The sequence below is a fragment of the Notothenia rossii genome, assembly GCF_949606895.1.
Source record: "Notothenia rossii genome assembly, chromosome: 9".
NCBI classification, from domain to species: Eukaryota; Metazoa; Chordata; class Actinopteri; order Perciformes; family Nototheniidae; genus Notothenia; species Notothenia rossii.
In genome coordinates, this window is record NC_136907.1 from 8,096,825 (window position 1) to 8,117,073 (window position 20,249).

The window sequence follows — 20,249 nt, forward strand, 5'->3', positions numbered from 1 at the left end:
CTGATCCAGATCCATTAAACTCACGAAAAACAAGTCATCAAGTTGGGGTGTGAAACTCTTTTTGTTAATTGAGTCATCATCACATTTTTGTTGATAGAGAAGCCAACAAATACAAAGTTATAAACAGCAATCATATCATCAACTTTCATTTTAGTATAGCTATTATATTTAAAACGCAGCACACACAAGTAGAACTACTGTAGAAACATGTGTCCCTTGTTGACATCTTGGTGAGTTCTCTCTTAATTCTATGAGCACCAATCATCGCTGTGTGTAGGTGTGTAAAAGCTGCATGAAAATCCCAGTCAAATAAAAACAGTTTACACAATTACTATTGATATTAATGATCACATTTCCAATTAGATTCTTCTTGCACAAACATATTATATAATCGAAACAGGCCCTCATCACCGTGGATCAAATCAAATCACGCAGTATTTGAACACTGCTTAACAACAATAGCCCACTGAGGATTGACGACTGTATACAGATAAGAAATAAATAAATATATGTTTCATTATTATAAAACGGACAAGTCAAATCAAGCAATCTGATTGGTTCTTAGCCGTGATATAATGAGCGTATACCACGGGTATAATTGTAATTACTTTTCACAAGTCAGTATCCCTCCGCGTCTGAGAAAAAGCTACAATCGTTACAGCATTACGTCCGATATGAAACTAACTAACTAACACAGCTCAAGATGGAAACATTTAAGGTTAACTTCGACCTCCATGGAGGAGTGGATTGAGCAGTGCCTATCTCCAGAAAGCCCCTAAACAACGACATGCAGAGCTACGTGAAGAGCAGGTATAGACCAACTGGAAAAGTACCACCATTCAAAAGCTTTCTGATGCGGGTCTTGAAACAAAGCAGAGAAATTATGCCCGTTAGTGGCCACAGGTGCGAAAGCTCTCTCCAGAGGAAGCCGAATCTCGGGGACCGGAGAAAGTGGAGCAATATTCTCGCCACGCCAAGCAAGAGCCTAGAACAACCTCAACCAACAAGTAACCTCGTAACCCATTCTACTGATGCTGGACAGTTTCTCAGTGGGTGCACAATTAACAGAAACATACAGATGAATGTAAATAAATAGCCAAATAATGGATCAACGCCGTCTGTCTGTTCGCTAACTGTTAGTGTTGTTGCATAGCAACCACCTCGCACTATGTGTCTCTGCGGTCCTGCCTGGGTCTCGTCGTGCTGCCTCCCTGAAGGCTCCCACAGGATTGTTGACATCTTCGTAGATTCATCTTCTCATTATAGACACATGCATTTCCAAACATTTGGTCTACCTACGCTGTAAAAGGTATTATCTCTTTGATTTACACACGGCATCTATTGCACGTCTGTCCGTCCTGGGAGAGGGATCCCTCCTCTGATGCTCTCCCTGAGGTTTCTCCCATGTTCCCCTTTAAGCTGTGGGGTTTTCTTCGGAAGTTTTTCCTTGTACGATGTGAGGGTCTAAGGACAGAGGGTGTCGTTCTTTTTCTCACACTGATATTCTGAGCAAACTGTGCTGTTGTATTTGCTGTAAAGTGTCTCTCTCTACTGTAGGGTATTTTATTATATGCACTTTGGCTCAACCAAAAATCGTTTATAAATGTGCTATATAAATAAAACTTGATTTGATTTGATGTTTCGTGCAGAAGGCAACGGAGGGACTATTTTATTTTGAACATCATTATTTACTAATAAAAACTATTTAAATTAGACTGTGTATTTGTCTTTCGTATTGCCACACTTGGTAACCGTTTTATAAAAGCAATAGCTCACTTCAGGCCGTGATATATGCTCATTATATCACAGCTAAGGGGCGTGGTTCGGCCCGACCACGCCCTGTCGTGAGCTATTGCTTAAATATACAAGTAATACATTTATCTGCATTACATCTTAATCATGTAAGTATTATATAGTGTACTTCAATAAAGGATCCTTAGTAAACAGGTCTTTCTATTATTAATTGAAAATAAAGTAAAGGTAATCTTCTTCTGCTGGGCCTGCAGAGACTTGGTGTTGGTGTAGCCAGGACAATAGAGAAGGTGAGGTGTGTGTGTGTGTGTGTGTGTGTGTGTGTGTGTGTGTGTGTGTGTGTGTGTGTGTGTGTGTGTGTGTGTGTGTGTGTGTGAGTGAGTGTGTGTGTGTGTGTGTGTGTGTGTGAGAGAGAGGTGTATAGGAACAGAAAGATCAACATTGGCAATGCATACACAAATGCAAAGAAAAGCAATATCAAGCCATACAGTGAAACTCTGTTGTGAACAACTCTAGCTCGTGTACGTGCAGAAACAGTAAGTGAGCAAATACTATGTGAGGGAGCACGACTTCATACTGCTACGCATACAGACTGTAGAATAATGGACACACTCACTAAACACAACAACTTCCTACCGACCTGGGAGGGTAGATCAACTGCATATTATGGTCTTTTTCTTGCAATCATAGTCCTAAATCAAAATACATAATTAGTTATATTATGCCCAATTGCCTCATAATTGTCTTTCGGTGTGTGAGTGTTTACAAAAGCAAATTAATGTGAAGCGCATTTACTTGCAATAAAAGGAGCTATATAAATTATCTCGCTTTGGATTTGCTGAATGGAGCAGAATTACTTTTAAATTGTGTTGTGAATTTGAGATCAAAAGCTACATTTTGTAAATTAATAGTAAATAGTCTATGAGGGGAACACATGGATTTGACTGACTTCTACAAGTGTGCTAATTACATGGGTTAGTTAAAATGTCTTTCACTATTGCTGCAGCTGTCTGAGTGCCTTATTATGTCCTGTCTCTATAAACTAATCTGCTGAATGCCAATTTCATATGGATGGTGAGTTTTAATAGGTTAAAGAAGTGGGCAGGGGAAAGTGAAGGATTAGTCCTTGGGGTTTTATCAGTCCACGGAGGCAGATGAATACACCAGCCAGTTGCTGTGGCTGGAGGGCGAAGACGACAACTATAGAAATCCATATTTTTCTGAAGTATATTACGAGTGATGTATAGTCTGAAGTTCACCGAATGCCAAGTGTAGATGCTTCGTATCGACTGCATGTGATGCGTTTTTAGCATGTGAGTCAGTCTGTTCAGCAATAATCCAAGTAACATCTGCACTACAGGCATCAAGAAAACACATCTTTATGGTACTTGTCATTTAATGATTGTATCATTTATTTCGTAATATAAATAACTTAGGTCCCTTACTTTAATTACTATAGGAATTACTCTACATCACCATCGCTAACAGGGAAACGAATGTCAGCTATAAGTGGCTGAATATGTTTTAACCTGATCCCTGTTTGTGATACTGTTTAGCTTACAGTATGTTTGCATATGCAGTGATGCATCTGTAAACTACGCGCATATGATCTTCTGATGTTGTTTTAGAAAATTGATTGCCAAATAAGTAGCAACCTAATGCAAATGGTTCTTAAGTGTGAATGTTGTAAGTTTAAAAATGGACCTAGAGCAGTGTTTCACAAACTTTTTCATACCAAGGACCACTTAACCAATAAAAAAACACTCGCGGACCACCTAACTCCACAAATATCCAAAATCACATCGTTTTCACAAATCGCCTGAAAATGGTACAAACAAGTGGCAACATGTGTGATGAAGGTGTTGCGCTGGGCTATATCATGCAATCAAAAGTGAAACTTAAGCTCGCTCTATTGCGGAGATATTCCTGCGAGAGTGCGGAAAACTTACATTTATTTATTTATTTCAAATGTGAAATGTTACCAATATACTCGCGGACCACTAGGGGGCGCTCACGGTCCACCAGTGGTCCGCGGACCACACTTTGAGAAGCACTCAGTCTCTTCAATAAAGCTGCACTGCTGCTGCTGATGATGATTAAACATTCTCTCCAATAGCCTGAGTCTGGTTGTATGGAAGTCAATAAAACATTATCCTTCTTCTCACCTCATTTATCATTTGAGTCAAACAGTTCCTGACAAGTGTATTGTGTGTTTCTCTATCTATTAGTATTTTCCAATACAGCACAATGTTTATTTGGTAAAGTATACTAAAAAGAACATCAAATGCTTCAAGGCGGGGCTGCTCTGATGTTGTCTGCTGCTCTGGGTGTTTTCGTTTTCAAACTTGTATCCTTTTACAGTGTCTTTTATATCAATGCAAGTTAATTGTAACTTTCTGTTGCCTAACAAAAGAGTTAGGTTGTGCTTTTTCTCCACACTCTTGTGCCCATTCTGGTTGCAAATAACAAACAATGAGGGTGACAGCTAAAACAACAAAGCCTATTCTTAAATCATACAAAACACAAACAAATGGCTTACATCTCCTTTGAATGAACTGTCTACAATGCCAGACCCGTTTACTTTTACAACTATGCCATTTTTTAAATAAATATGATCCAATCTGGAGCAATACATATAAAAACATTTAGGAGTCCTATTTATGACATATGCAATCAAAATAAATCCATAACATTAAAGTCGATGAATGGAATATTCATTGGTTGTTTTATGTTGAGGTTAAAATGGAGTCATGTTGTGAATCCTCAACCCAAAATGTGGACACAGGCTTGCCTAAGAGTCATGTAGACAACCACCAAGCCGCATCGCATGCACTCTCTTCCTGAATTCTTCATTACGGTGGGTTATCATTTCATCACAGACCAAACCGAGTGAAAGCTCTGCAACAGCGACTAAATGATTTATAATTGAGTGTGTCACTGTGTCAGGGAGTGTCGAGGGCGACAGAAAAACAGAAATGAAGCCGGAGTTTGGCAGACTCTGAATCTGAAGGCCTCTGTGTTTGTGTCTAGCCTTTATGATGTAAACTGAATGTAACCTTTCTTCTCTCACACAGCCCCTGCAGCAGGGACTAGGAAGCCCCAGCCCCCCCCCTTCGGGAACCTGGCATAGACTAGCATTCATGTGAGGCTCAGCTGCTGCGTGTCCTGGGAGTCAAGTGAATCCAACCATGTTCCCGAAGCAGAGCGAGGCACAGAGATGACAGTCAGAGCAGGGTGGGGGTTCCACTTAGTAATCAAGCCTTGCATAGGGCTAGTCCCAACACTGGATAGTGCCTCAAAAACTAGCCGCATTAATGTCTGGGAGCAAATTCATTCTGTGTGACTGGCGGGCGAAGCCACACACAGTATAGTATTCGACACACTTATCTCATCTTATTCTCCTTCTTCCGCCACAAATGTTGTCATGCTACTCGTCCGGCAACGTAGACACGAAACACACAAAAAACAAATCAAAACGTGCGGAATGACCGGGATCGGGTTGCTATGTCTTTTATAAGAGATTCGCCTAGCCGTTTTCACGCAAATCGCGATAATTTGCCCCATAGGAATGAATGGGAGGGCTCGACTTAAGGCCGCTACACCAACCTGAGACCGAAGAACGCGCACCAAAGGCGTCCCGACTACGAACACACCGCAAAGACTTCAGTTGACGAGTGACAATAACTGTCCTTATCAGCATGCAGCGGTAGTGTGTATTCGTCATTCAAAAGAGGCAACAACCGAAAGACAGACTATACACAGAGAGAAGCAGAACAGGCTGCGTGATATAAACAAACAACAAATAGCGTCTGGGTTCCATTTTCACTCTCTCTCGTCAATCGAAAACATGTAAACATAAAAAAGAAACTCTTGCGTCCGGGTGAGATGAAAATGATGAACCGTCTTCTCGCTATGCTGAACAGCCAATCAGAGTGATTTCTTTGTCCCGACTTTCTCTGACCTCCCGCTGCAGGAGGTGTGAAAATGTGCCGTAAACAGACAACGGTGCGGGACACACCAACCTGAGTAGGGCGCCGTGAATGCCCGACTGCCTCTGACGGCCTCTGACTCCCAAAATCGGGTAGGTGTGTCAGAGCCTTTAGAGTGGGTGACAGCACGGCTAGAGGAGCTGTGAAAAAAACGCTTTGATCTTTGAACACACCTGTCGGTCGTTAACTAAATCCAGTAGTAATCTAAAGATGTTCAGAAACGATGCAGGAATGTGGTACAATAATCCAAACATGTAATAGATAAACAGTTAAAATAGTAAGCTAAAAGTGAGCTAAAATGAATGGATATTCTTTGTTGTACCGTAACAATACAACTAATGCTATTAATACTTGCTCAGCGGGGGTAATGTTAGCATCGGGACGCGCACCCAAGTTTCAGTCACAGTGTCAACATTTCTCTGAATGTTCTAGTTTTATATGCTACACAAATTATGGCTTGGATCCGTAGCATTTTCAGAATATTGGGTTGCAGATTAGAATTCCCAAGGGGGGGTTTGTTTAGCATGAAACACTTGAAATAACTAAAGGATACATTAAAAAGTAAAGTAGAAAGAAAGTGAGGTCAAAGAAAACTATTTATGCTAAAAAGTTAGCAATGATTGAGTCAGAGCTAAACATTTCAGATGTGTGTATCTCACACTGCTCTGTCACTTTAATTCATGTACCTTTGATATTCATGTTTTATCATTTTTGCTTTTTAATGAGTGTTTTTAAATGCCATTTCATAATATGTTTCTTAATGTCTTTCATTTTTGTAAAGCACTTTGAATTGCCTTGTGTTGAAATGTAATAAACTTGCCTTGCATCAGAGACAAATAATATCATCCTGGAAATGGGAGAATGTCGTTGTGAGACTTCACCTTGTATCACTACACACCCACAGCAGCACCAAGCTTCTGACCACACTTCTTTTATTGCCATAATTATATTTGCAGTTGCTTATTTCACATGCTGTCATATTATGATTGCCATTACTTGGTGAAGCAATTTAAAACAAAGCATTCTTTCAATAAAAACCTTTTGTATGAATATTATTTGTAACAAAACCTCAACAAATTGCCTGCTATTATATAAATAAACCTTCCACTCTGATGCATGGATGCTCTCTGGATATGACACTCGGTTCTTGCTTCAGATGCAGCCTTCCTACCAGCTCTCATCTTTGTTATTATGGAGTATAAAACTGCCTTTGGCTAGTTAAATCGGTCACCACACAAAGGCTATTTCAGGATGCTTGCAGAGGCTGCAATCAAGGCTTTCCCTCAGTCTACATCAGACACAATGAGTGAGGTTAAACTGGGACAATATACCTATGTCTGTCTTTTGTCGTGAAGGCATGGATGCATGATTGGATGAATTGACAGAAGGATATATAGATACTGTAATCACTAAGCAATGTTGAAGACGTATACATTCAAACCATATAGGCAAACAGAAACTTATTGCAACTGTGTCATAAAACCGTTATCAAGTTCTACATTATTAATGCACATAATCTCAGCTAGTGGAAATTTCTTTTCAACCACAGGCACATCTTTTCTGGAGCATCTCAGAGCCGGTAGCCTAAATTGCCGTGCCTTGTTATGAACTTGCTGTTGCTTGCGTTTTTCATAAATTACTGAATTAATTTGAAAAAAAGATTTGTACCAATTTGAATGTGAATTGAAACCCTGTTGTTGCCCTCCAGTTGCAACTAGGAACTTAACATTGTTTCTATTCATTTTACATATACTTACAATTTCACAAATATATGAAGTGCTCCTTTGAGAAGGAGGCGAGTGTCAGTATAGTTTTCATAATATTAATGTTTTCAATTGATAATTACAGAACTCTACTTCCTGAACCCCATTGAAAGCACAACGCTGGTATCCACACTGAGACAGTTTGATCGTAATACAAGGGATTTCTGCTTGAAGGAGCTGTTGAGGATGTGGAAGACAGAATAGGTTCGGTTACTTTTAATAATGCAGGCATTTAATACGACACTCAAATCACAGGCACAAATGGAGTACGACTTTAATGAGTACCCTCCCTCAATATGTGTCAGCTTCATGCAGAGATGAACTCTCCTAGGTGCGCTTTTGTCAAATGGAAAACAAAAACATACTTAAATGAGGCAAAATGAAAGCAGGGAGAGAACTGATTTATCTGAACAATCAAGTCTATCTCATATAGCCGTGCAATGACACTGATGTATTCAGGTTATAAAGAAAATGACAAAGGTACACTTCTCTGTATTTGTCAGAAAAATGAAACTCTGAATGCCTATAATTATAATGAGAGTAAAAGTTATTTATTGGCTCTGTTGTGATTTAGAGATGTCCCCTTCCTTAGCACGTACAATGTGTTGGAGCGCTAGCCAATAGAGGCGAAAGTGTTACATGTCACTACTGTAGGTAAAGGAAGCAAACAAAGGAGTCCAATGGAGGTGTTTCAGGGGGGAGTGTGTGGGAGAGAAACCTATCTAACCCACTACAGGAAAGGGAAGACTACAAAAAGCATTATCGGGCCTCTTTAAACAAATTAGCTAATCATTAACTTCCCAAAAAAGCGGAGAAATGGTTGTTGCTATGGATTATTGTAAGCAGTCTTTCTCCCACATTATATAATAATATACCAGTAATTGTATAGATCTGCAGAAAATGTAGTCAATGTCAGTGCTGTAAGCTCAGCAATATTAACAATAAATTCAATCCACAATGTATCTGACATGCATATACATCGTAGATAAACACAATGCGAGTCGAATATCCTTGAAATACTAGGATACTGAGAGAAGTCAGTGGGTGTTTCTCAATGTCGAGGACGCTTCCTTGGTAGCACATGTCTTCCGAGTCACTTCCTTCAGAAGTTAGGCAAGAATCCTTCCTGTCATTCGGAAAACGAAGAGTGGAACAGGCGAGCAAGTGTGCAGGTGTTCGTCATATGAGAGGCCCGCCTTAAATTTTCCGCCACAGATTTGGGGAAATTGGTCCGTGCGCAAAGCATTGTGGGGATTTTAAGACCGCGGAGGATACACATGTGCAGCCTCGAAATGTCTCGCTCTGAAGGACGCTGGGCTCGGTAGAATTCCAAGGAGCCTGGACATTGGAACAGTCCTTCGGCGGGACTCGATGACGTAGCATCCTTGAAATAGTGGCTCTGGAGCAGCCTTCCTCGACATTGAGAAACACCCAGAATAACTCTTAAATGAGCGTGGAAGTAAACCATATTGGTTTGCCTGTGTTGTGTAACAAAAAATGGTTAGATTGCATCCTGTAACTTCCAATCTCAGACAATGCAAGTGTAGTCCTCGGTGGACCCAAGTGAAGGAAGTGTGTATTATATGGTTTGGATATTTCTCCTAACTCGGTTAGTCAGTGTGACATTGGCAGGAGATTGAACTCCCTCTCCAGCAGTCAGTGTTTGTAGGGTGAGTCATAAGAGACCATAACTAATCATGAAATAACCTGTCTCAAGTCTGAGTGAAACTGGCAGTGGTGCTTGTATTTTCCAATCTGTTAAGCATAGTTTAGCACAGGCCGTGTCTGTTTGCATTCTAATGAGCTATCAGCTTGCATTAAATTATCCTGATCCGTGACACTTCACCCAAAAGTTGTAAGAGGTCAGGGAGGTAATGTCTACAGGCTTTAAATAGTGAGCTGAGAGATTATTTGTTAAGAATGAATTAATGATCGTCTGGGAAGTAAATTCTTGGAGCCAATGAGAGCATTAAAGCACACTGTTTGCAGGGAAAAACACAACTTCAATCTTAATCCTGAAAATAACAAGATTAAGATTCAGCAGCCGTGAGGATGTGTATTGCTCCTTGCTAAGAAGAACAAACTCAATAAATTAACCATACATAAGAAAAACAAAGCAAAAACAATTTGCAATATTAGGTATTCATACGATAGTTGCAGTATTATTCTAAATGGTGGGTACTTTTGCTCTCTAGACAATTTAAGGGCTGCCAACCCTCACGTACTGATTGTGAGACGAAAGCAATTGAAAACATCTCTGAGGTTTTTATTGGTGTGATTTGTCAAATTGTGGAGTTATTGGCCGCAGCGATGTCTGCCTTTTCTCCAATATAATGGAAGTAGATGGCACTTTGCTTTTTGTTCTCAAATGAAAGTGCCGAAAGATATATTTTTGAAAAACTCAGCAGCGATGTCCCTTCAATAAATCCTAACACAGCAACTCAAGATGTTGTGAGCAGTCATGTCGGAACTGTTTTCTCAGTACCATATCACCATGCAGAAGGAAGCGTGTAAATACTCATTGACAAAAGGGGAATGCTGGTACTCATGCGGTGTTTCAATTAACAATGATTCAGAAGCTCATTCTGTCTGTCTTGTTAACCAGCAGATGTCAGTACTGTCTCTGCTGTGAGGTAGTTAGCCATTTCCAATCTGATGGTGGTGGGTTTGATCGCAGCTCCTGCAGTCAACATGTCGATGTATCCCTGGGCAAGACACTTAACCCTGAGTTGCTCCTGATAGCAGGGCCAACGGTGTGTTAATCTGTGTGAAAGTGAGCAGGTGGCACTTCACATGGCAGCCCCTGTCTCTGTATAAATATTTGTGAGAGGGTGAATACTGACCTGTGTATCTGAAAGCACTTTGAGGGGTTGTAAAGATTGGATAAAAGGCTAGATACATGCTGTCCATTTACCATTTACAAGTGGATTGTGCAGTAAGATGCTGTTCTGTGTGCACTAGAGGACAACGCAGGCTTTTGAACCCATTAGCCCATTTTATAGTTGGGTGCATTTCAGGCTCTGACAATAATGCCCAATCATTTTCACCGCTTACACTCCCTCTAATCAAAGGGCTCTCTCTGTCAGCATGACACACTGACAGTTTGGGGATCCTGTAGATATTTTTCCCCAGAGGAAACTTGGGACATTCATTATTTTTCGATATTTTGATCTTTGTTGATTTGGGTGAAGACTGGTAGGGACAGACAATCCAACGCAAGTTATACAGTAAGAGGATTAAGAAGTTTTATGTGAAACTTTTTGTTGTTGTTCAGCTGTGTAAACTATAGTCAATATGTGCAGAAGAAAATATGCAAAATAATTCATTAATAAGACACATTGCATATGCACATAAGCACAGGGTTGTATTTTTCAGCAGTTGCTGTGTGTAATTGTGGCTTGCGCATATTTATGTAAACAAAAATGAATACAAAATTGACTGCTATGTGACAGGGTTACTAGAATCCCAAACAACTATATACATGATTACATTTATATGTATTTGTACACCTAAGTACATACAAAATCACTCTCCTTACACAACATTATATTTAATATATTTTAAACAGACGTTGTAAAAGAAAAATGTATTTGTGTTAAAGTAACATCCACGATGTTTCTATAAATATTAACCAAGAGGAACCATAAAGGGGAACAATAACACGGCACTTCAAACATTTCCTGCTGAACAGAAAGCCATTCAGTCACAGTTTCTGTAGAATGCCCGCAGGGTAGGAATAGAGGAGAACATTGTTATCTAAACAACAAATGTCATCGGGGATAGAAGACGCTGCGATCAGACAGCGGTGCCCACACTAGCAATACTCCGTGATGTGAAAGGCTCTAATTGCATCTCTTAGGTCGTTTTAAAGATATTTTGAAAAGGAAAATCATGTATTTCTGAAACTGACTTTCAAATTCCATTGAGTGATAAAAACAAAAGCCGGAAAAACATATAAATAGATATGAAGCTTGAACTCTTTTTAATATGGGGTCATTGAGATACAAATGTCTTTCAACTCAGGACAAGAATCATAAACCCTATGATAAAACTTTAACATCTCAAAAAGGGAACGAATGATTCTAGTTTGGTGGAAGTTTGATTGATTAACTGCTATCGGGATTTTTATTTAAAAGCTTGCATGGTATCTGAAAAGAATAGTGCAAACATTATTTTGTAAATGAGAGATATCTAGGAGTCAAATGAAAGAAGGGATGTGAAGAAGTGTAGGAGCTTTAACGAAACAACCAAACACCCTCTGGAGGGAGCTTTGCAGAACATTTCCATGCATACAAACCTACATTAAAAGAAAGAGAAGAACTCTGAAAAGCACAATAGGCCCCCTTTAATTAAGACATCGCTAATCGAGTTTATAGGAGATAAAGGTCAAAGATTTCACTTCGTCTTGACCTCAACAATTAAGGAGGTAATTATACTGGGGACTAAAAAGAAAATTGGGAGTATTCACTGTGGCATTTACTTCCTCCAAATGATTTAAGGTAGTCATTCTTAAATTTGACATTTTTCAAATTGTTATTAAGACAAGGATATAATTTCTAACTTTAACGTAAAATACATTAAAAAAACTAAAAACCTCCTCAGCCCTTTCCTCCAAACAATGAAAGACATGTTTCGTGAAATAAATACAACATCTATTGTCCTTTGACTTCACTTAGTCTGAGGTCACATTTCATTTTAATTTCATCCAGCAGTGATTATTTGAGATAGTTATTTTTCATTTATTTTAATGGCATCCTCTGACATTTGAAGAGGGATTCTCAAGTGATTCAGATCTAATGAGTTGTCCTCTGCCCTGTTTGAACTGCCAGCTCATCTATGATATTAAATAACAACCACAAACAGCCGTTGATGGTTTCAGTTTAGGAAATTGGTGCGAGCAAGCCATTTCAATAATCCCTTCATCGTTTTGTGTGCGCTGCCATCGCTATTTATTGAAAATTGGGTCAGAGGAATTCAAATAGCTCATTTAGTGTCTACTGGAATTCACGGTTGGCAGAACAGCAATGACCATGTTTATTTTGCACATACAACAACATGTATTCCTCAACAGCTTAAATAATAGCATGAGTCAGTGTGTCAACCAGTCTCTGTCAAACATCGCCTGATGAAAAATCTGCAGTAATTCCTGATGGCCCTCCTCTCTGAAAACTGGTCATTTCATGCTAAGTGTTTTTGGTGCCTTTATAGAAAACCCTTTTAAAAACACAACACATAAGAAAACAAAGACATTTCTAACGTGAGAAACTGAAAGGACATAGAAGCTAAAATAAGTCAAAAGTGGAAGCATCCCCTCAGGTGCTTGACTTCTTCTCACATCAATGTAAATGTCTCAAGTTCTTCACCCGTGCCTTAAAGGCTAACACGCTGTTAAAAGGCAGTGAGTGGTCAGGCTTGACCTGTGGTGTGTTTCACAGGAAGACAGGTCTGCACAAGTTTTATTTTGGAAAATATTTTCAAAGATTCAAAGCAGTGCTTCCTGTAAATCACAGGTTCGGTGTTGTATACCTGTAAGCACTAGCAGTCAATAAGACAATGCTCACGATTTCTACGTCCGCGATGTAGCAGCGGGGAGCCGTGCCAGCAGCTCCGGGCTCAGAGGATCCAAGTGACTCACACAGAGCACAGATTTGGCAGAGATGATAATTTCTGGGATACACTGTCTCTATTTTGATCAAAGCTGATAAAGCCAGGTGGCTGAGATAATGTAACTAATGGAAAAATACTAACATCGTCCTTCATCTGATGTCTGCAAAACAGTGCTTGGGCATATACTTTTTATTCTGCAAGCAAAAATCAAGGTTGAAAATGTCCATCTATCCAAACTACCATCCATCCATTCTCTGTACAGACTCATATCAACCCCAGTCTTACAGAATTATCACCAAGAAAATTAACTAAACGTTTAAAAACCGAAAAATATAGCTGCAGCACGAATGGCCGACTTCATATTTAAAATTAGACCCAAAAAAAAACTTTCTTCTGACTTAAGGCATTCGCTAATGGATGTTTCTTTGATGAATTTGTATTTATACTGTACGAAAAAACGTTGCTTATATTTTAAATAAAGTATCTGTATGGTTAAAATTAAACAAATTACTTTAAAAGAAATTGAGCCGACATACTGTATGGGAAAATATTTCAGTTTACTAGCTTACTACATTCAGCAACTGGATTGTTATAAAATACCCAAGTGACCATCTTAACAAAATCCTTCAGCACATTTAAAGAGCCTCCTTTCCAAAGTTATAAAAGGTAATTGACTTTGATGGAGGCCACTACTGCACTCAACAAGCTTTTATTCATGAGTGTAATTTACACGAATCTGAGGTTCACGAGGCTTACATGACATGAGCATGTAATTATACAATGTCTTTGTTTGAAAAGTGTATAGCAGTAACATTTAATGTCTCTCCACAGTGTTCAGAAAGATACAAAATACAGTCACTTCAGAGCGGGCGTTAATACTGGATCCCAAACGATAATTTGGTACACCTTTTTATAATAAGAATGACCTGGATAAGAATGACCTGGACTCGATTAATGAGCTCAAAAAAGTATTCTGCAGTTTCAGGCAGCGAGTAATTGTTTTGTAATGATCATTATGATGAATCAAGCCAGCAGGAGGCTCAGTCAATAATTGGACTTGAACCCTTTGAAGTAAATTGTAAAGAATCAACGAAAAGAGAAAGCCTCTTTCTTGATGAAGTCCTTCCTCGACAACCAATGAGCTTGGGCTCAAACTATTTCGATAATTCTTTCTTCAAACTGCACTTGAGGTTGTCAACGGCTCATTTAATGTACAAATGTAACCAATGGCTTGTGTAACCATTAGCAACCAAGGTAACACCCCCCCCCCCCCCCCCCTTATCACTTGAATCTCCTCCTGAGCACCATTGTGTTCTTTTTAACCAAATATCGTGGGGAGGGGGCTCCTTATTTTTCATCTAAACTAACAGACTAACTCGGGCACTTTGGAAACAGGGCTGAAACAGAGGGGATTATGGGTAATGCTGCAATGATCTGTTTGGTGTTTGGAGCCAAACACTTCACAGACATGTTTTGTATACAGGACTGTCTCAGAAAATTAGAATATTGTGATAAAGTTCTTTATTTTCTGTAATGCAATTAAAAAAACAAAAATGTCATACATTCTGGATTCATTACAAATCAACTGAAATATTGCAAGCCTTTTATTATTTTAATATTGCTGATTATGGCATACAGCTTAAGAAAACTCAAATATCCTATCTCTAAATATTAGAATATCATGAAAAAGTATACTAGTAGGGTGTTCAACGAATCACTTGAATCGTCTAATTAACTCGAAACACCTGCAAGGGTTTCCTGAGCCTTGAAAAACACTCAGCTTGGTTCAGTAAACTAAATCACAAGTATGGGGAAGACTGCTGATCTGACTGCTGTCCAGAGGACCGTCATTGACACCCTCCATCAGGAGGGTAAGACACAAAAAGAAATTTCTCAAAGAGCAAGCTGTTCACAGAGTGCAGTTTCAAAGCACATCCACAAAAAGTCTGTTGGAAGGGGGAAATGTGGCAGGAAACGCTGCACAACCAAGAGAGATGACCGCAGCCTTAACAGCATTGTGAAGAAGAGTCGCTTCCAGAATTTGGGGGAGCTTCAAAGACAGTGGACTGAAGCTGGAGTCCAGGTATCAAAAGTCACTGTTCACAGACGTCTCCGGGAAATGGGCTACAATAGCCGTATTACCATGGTCAAGCCACTTCTGAACTCAAGACAACGGAAGAGGCGTCTGACTTGGGCTAAGGAAAAGAAGCACTGGACAGTTGCACAGTGGTCCAAAGTCCTCTTTTCAGACGAAAGCAAGTTTTGTATTTCATTTGGAAGTCAAGGCGCCAGAGTCTGGAGAAAGGCTGGAGAGGAGCAAAATCCAAGTTGTTTGAAATCCAGTGTGAAGTTCCCACAGTCAGCGATGGTTTGGGGAGCCATGTCAGCTGCTGGTGTTGGTCCACTGTGTTTCATCAAGCCCAGAGTAAATGCAGCTGTGTACCAAGAGATTTTAGAGCACTACATGCTTCCGTCTGCTGAAAAGCTCTATGGAGATGAGGAATTCATTTTCCAGCATGATCTGGCACCTGCCCACAGTGCCAAAACCACCAGTAACTGGTGTACTGACCATGGCATTACTGTCCTCGATTGGCCTGCAAATTCCCCTGACCTGAACCCCATAGAGAATATGTGGGGTATTGTGAAGAAGAAGCTGAAAGACACCAGACCTAACAATGCTAATGAGCTAAAGGCCGCTATTGAAGCATCCTGGGCATCCATAACACCTCAGCAATGCCACAGGCTGATTGCCTCCATGCCACGCCACATTGATGCAGTAATCCGTGCAAAAGGATTCCCAACCAAGTACTGAGTGCATTAATGGACATTTTCAAATGTTTGATTGTGTTTTGCTGTTATAAATCTTTTTTTTTTACTTGGTCTGAGGAACTATTCTAATTTTTTGAGATAGGATTTTTGAGTTTTCTTAAGCTGTATGCCATAATCAGCAATATTAAAATAATAAAAGGCTTGCAATATTTCAGTTGATTTGTAATGAATCCAGAATGTATGACATTTTTGTTTTTTTAATTGCATTACAGAAAATAAAGAACTTTATCACAATATTCTAATTTTCTGAGACAGTCCTGTATATCTGAGACCTATAATATATTGATGAAAAACAGTATGTTAGGGGACCTTTAAATAAAACCAACAATGTGACACAGAGGGGTCCTTGTTTTGTTTTTTAGGTTAATTTGTTTCCATACTATACATCATGAAAGTCTCTTAAAGCCATGTCTGCTAGATCCAGCTTATTGACCTTATGCAACCCAGAAGTGTCTCTCAAGTCTATTTTGGGTAGCCCACCATGTTATGAACTGCAATATGTTTTTCTTGAGCCTCAGTCCCCGGGCGCGAGATTAAGTCTGAACCTCTATCCTGGATTATCCTTGCAGCCTTTTGGAAACACTCATAATCGTGAATGTCTCCACCTGAAATGAAGGTCAAAAGGAAAATGGGATTTGACTGAGCTCTTGAACTTCCAGTTTTAGCACCCTTTATAGTACTTTAAAGATAAGCACATTGGCATTTTTTAGCACTTTCAACAACGTTTTGGCAATAGATCTTGAGAGAAAACCTTAAATATTTCCCAAAAACATATTTAAAACTGTCTTATGGTTAAAACTATCTTATGGTTGTAACTGAAAGTACAAATCTAGACTTCAGGTTGCTGCTTCCTACTTTTGTATGAAATGTAATCTGTAGACAGGTTTACAAAAAGCCTCTGCATATGTTCTATAGTGTCCCTTGATTTTACAAACTCTATCCAGCTCCTTTAAAGAGCAACTTCCAGGTTAAAGACACCTGTGAATAAATGTGTAGGAAAATGATGAATACACTAGATTTTCAAAAAAATATACAGAAATATACACTACAGTGACATCTGGCGTCGTTTTTGTAAGAAATGTTCACTTCCGCATAAAAAAGCCTCGGCACGTGACCTCCCGCGTGTGACGTAACACGGGGGACACAAGGGGGAGAGCGGCCGGTGTAACGTATTAATAAACATGGATCCCAATGCTAGTTTCGAATTACACTTAAAAAAGTGCATTCACTTTTTTAAGTGTAATTTTCAAGCAAGTTTAAGCACAAATGTAGAAAAAATAAAAACCTGCAAGATGCTCTTTAAAGGTGACCTATCATACAAAATGCACGTTTGTACGTCTTTTCTACATGAATATGTGTCCCCGGTGTTCCAGGGAACTCACCAAGTGTCAGAAAACACAACCCTCTCTATTTTCCTCCATACCCAAATCTCTTAAAAAGGGGCTGCAACGGATCTGATACAGACTGATCCAGATTTGAACACTTCTATGACGTCACAGAAGTGGCGCTACGGCTATTGTGCCAACTCCACCAATCAGGAGGAGACAGCCTCGGACATTGCCGTTCGAAAGTGCTGGAGATGCTGTAGTACATATGCCAGGCCTGTAGATGGTGCTGTTCTCACAGAATCAGCCCATGCAAAGACAGTGTTAAATTGAGCGAAATGAGGAATGGCTAAAATGCATGATCTATTTGGTATTTTGAAAAATAAAAAGTATAAATATGCCTTATATAGGTATGGTCCTACACTATATTATTCAAATATAGCATGATAGGTCCACTTTAAGGAAAATTGAAAAGCATAACATTCTGGCACACATTTAAATGAAAGCTGGATAAATCTTGCTAACTGCTGTCGGAAACAAGAACGTGAGACTGCTGCTGTCTTGTGCCATATTACCCGGAGGCGACAGGCACAATACAGTCTATGACTATAAAAAAATTCAAAGGGGATGTTGATTAACAAAATGGATGCCAAGGTGGGTTCGAGTGGTAGCGGAAAACACTGTGGTGAGTTAGAGATTGTCAGCTGGAATTTCATGTTTGGGAGGAAGGAAAAACAGGACGAGTAGAGAAAAAACAGGAACAGTTGAGTCAAAAGCAATGGTTGCCTACTGTGCGTTGCAATACATTTTAACCCATGTTGATGTTTTCTTTGGGTTGAATCGAATTTGAGTGCCTGGCCCGCTCTATGTTGTACATTTTGTTTGTAAGTGTTGGTATTTGTCTGTGCATAGTGACACAGATACACTAAGACAAACATTTGCACGCATGCACACACACAAAAGCCAGCGATGAATATGCCAAAAGAATCATCTGTAGCTTCAGAGGTTAACTGATCATTACACTCTCCATATGTTTAAAGAGAGCTGCGCTGGAAATGGAAAGCACATCATCATTATACTGTACATCTTTCCGACTCCGGTGATGAAACGATGACCTGGGGGTAATTAGCACAGATGTTTGTGGCATACTTGGTAAATTGCTTTCTGTAAATGAATATCAATGTTTAAGCACAAACCAACTACTGGATTTCGCTTTGATAGGCTTCCACACATCGTTTTTAATACTCTGGATATTTGACTGACCTTCTGTAGAAGAAGACATCGATGGGTGGAGTAAATAGTGGCGATAAAAACAAAGCAACAGATTTTGGCTTGGATAAAACTCTAATACTCTAAAACTCATGGCAACAACACAATTGTCCTGCCTCCATATGTGTTAGTGTTTGCACATCATTGTTATATTTTCCATTTGTTTTAATGACTGTCCCGATAGCTCAATGTGAAGCATGAGGCTTGTTATTTCCTCCGCGTTCGACTGATGTATTGGTTTGACCTTTTATATCGGTCAGCGATGCCATTTACCCCCCCACTTGATTGAGAGTCCTCCCTGAACGCTGCTGGATGAAAACCAAATGCTGCAATTAAATTGTTTTTGATTTTCTTGAAAATCGACTTTTTTGTGCTGATTATTGTTCAATAATAGTCTATTAAACGCAGGAATACATTCTACAGTTATCAGTAAAATACCAAAGGAGCAGACCACTGCTTTATTTAAGCACTGAAAATGTAAATGTGTCGTACTCGGGGACCTTTGGTAGATGAATAGATTATTTTTTGGGGCATGGAAATATAAGTAAATCAATTGTTTGCAGCTCTTGTACAAAAAAAGTGTATTCACGATGCTTTCATATCATTAAATCAACAAGATCTGTATTGTTTGTAATTAAAAACTGCCACATTTAGCCTTTTTTGGGAAACAAAATGCTGCTGTACACTTTTCAGAAAGAGTGCTATGAATGTTTAGCCCTGGGGCAGCAATTTGAAATACAGGCTTAGATGTTTGATATCAAACTAGCTGCAACTAAAGAAAACATAGAAAAACAAAGAACATCGTGTTGAACAACGGAGTACAGAAATGAATAATGCGATCTCCCTCAAAGGGAATCATTATGAAACTTATTGAAGATTCATTTGTTTTTGTTTTTTGTGTCCTTGCTTTGCTTTGACACAGATCCGCTGGCAAGTATGACTGCATGGGAATAAGAGATGAACATTAAAAAAAACTCAATCAATGCATTCAATCCTGCAAGACATATTGTGGGTATGTTGTCAAGAAGGAACTTTTAAAAAGTTGTTCCTAGAATGTGATAATGTGCTCCAGACAATGACAGGGTTTATTAATGCTTCACCTGTTGTGGAATGTCAATTTGTAATTGTACAGTCCCATCTACATGGATACAAAATGTTGCCGTAGCAGTCGTGAAGTCATCCCCAGATTGTACTACCGCGGTATATCACACATAAACAAAGTGGAAACTAAAGCAGCTCTCCTGTTTTGTCCAATATATTGCCCTCTCGTTTATGCATTGAGAAAAAAGCAGCTTGAACAGCGTAATATACACAGTACAGGACATAATAGAAAAAGACTACAGAGGACAAAGCATTGATTTTCAGGTTCGATCGATACATTACAGCAGCGAGCACATTTGGCTGTGTTTGTAAGTTTGTAACACAGGAAGCAAAGCAGATTAATGAGACAACTTGTCGAAACAAATGGAGGAGGAAAGCAGCTTTGTGCTGTAGAAGCTAAATGAGAAGCAGTATCTGCAGGTCAGTAACAACTGTACTCCAGATAGTAGTTAATTTTGCATTTCACTTTCTTAATAATCTAATTAGACTGCTCTAATTAACAAAATAATAATCCATGGTGAGGTGCGTCTTTCTCAAAACATCTTATTTTCTTTCTGCACAATGACTCTTTTACACACCGATACCCTCAATGTATTCTTAAATAGACCTCCTAC

General features: G+C 39.3%; 1 protein-coding gene across 5 annotated transcripts in view; it reads right to left on the reverse strand.

Moving 5' to 3' along the window:
• Window positions 1–20,249, reverse strand: part of LOC307019088 (neurexin-2-like) — a 144,597-nt gene that overhangs the window by 40,634 nt on the left and 83,714 nt on the right. The window lies entirely within an intron of this gene.